General features: G+C 31.2%; 1 protein-coding gene across 1 annotated transcript in view; it reads left to right on the top strand.

Annotated features, from left to right (window-relative positions):
• Nucleotides 1-924, top strand: part of LOC119594197 (DNA/RNA-binding protein KIN17-like) — an 18,391-nt gene that overhangs the window by 1,093 nt on the left and 16,374 nt on the right.

Below are 924 nucleotides of genomic sequence, written 5' to 3'. Positions count from 1 at the left end.
CCAAAGAATCTAGAGATAAAAAGACAACTACAGCAATTAAAACCCCTAACAAAAAAAACAAGTAATGAAACACAAGAAACAAATATAAAGATACAAACAAACAAAGAAAACAAAACAAATAACACACAACAAACAAATGAAAGTACAACACTTCAACCTTTAGAAGACAGTAGAATGCAAACATATGCACGGAAACTGACAGAACCACAAAGCCTTACTTTAGGCCAAAGAACCCCACACAAACCAGAATACCAAACGCCAAACAGAAACAAGACACGCACTTCAAACAACACACACACTTCAAACAACACACAGCAACCAACAAGTCCAGAAATAAACGAACAAACACTACAAAAACAAGAAGAAAACCAATCAAAACAAACCACAAACAAAAAGACACATTAGACTCACCAATAACATGGTCATTACCGACTCCAATAATACACAAAAATAACATTAATGTCAGTAATGAAAGAAATGCAGAAGACTTCTCCTGGTCAAAGATAGCCAAAAATATATTCAAGATGATAACAAAAATAATAAATAACTTAAACTCAGATAAATCAATAATACAAAACATTATGGAATTAATCAACGACATTAGCAATATGCTAAAAGATCTATTCGATTGGTAAAATGGACAAATTCATATTATGGAATGCAAGATCCGTGTTGAACAAGAAAGCAAATATAAAATATCTCATATACAAAGAAACCCCAGGCATAATTGCCATAACAGAGACCTGGTTAAAAGAGAGAGATAAATTTACTTTAAATAACTATATGATAATTAGAAAGGATAGAATAAATCAAATAGGAGGAGGTATAGCTATATGCATAAGAAATGTCCTGCAATTCAAAGAAATCAAAATAAGAGACAGATATAATGACAAAGTAGAAGTTCTAGGATTAAAGGTAAATTAC

The sequence above is a fragment of the Penaeus monodon genome, chromosome 33 (assembly GCF_015228065.2).
Source record: "Penaeus monodon isolate SGIC_2016 chromosome 33, NSTDA_Pmon_1, whole genome shotgun sequence".
NCBI lineage: Eukaryota > Metazoa > Arthropoda > Malacostraca > Decapoda > Penaeidae > Penaeus > Penaeus monodon.
Note: the sequence above shows the minus strand (reverse complement) of the source record. Positions and strands in the feature narration are given on the sequence as shown.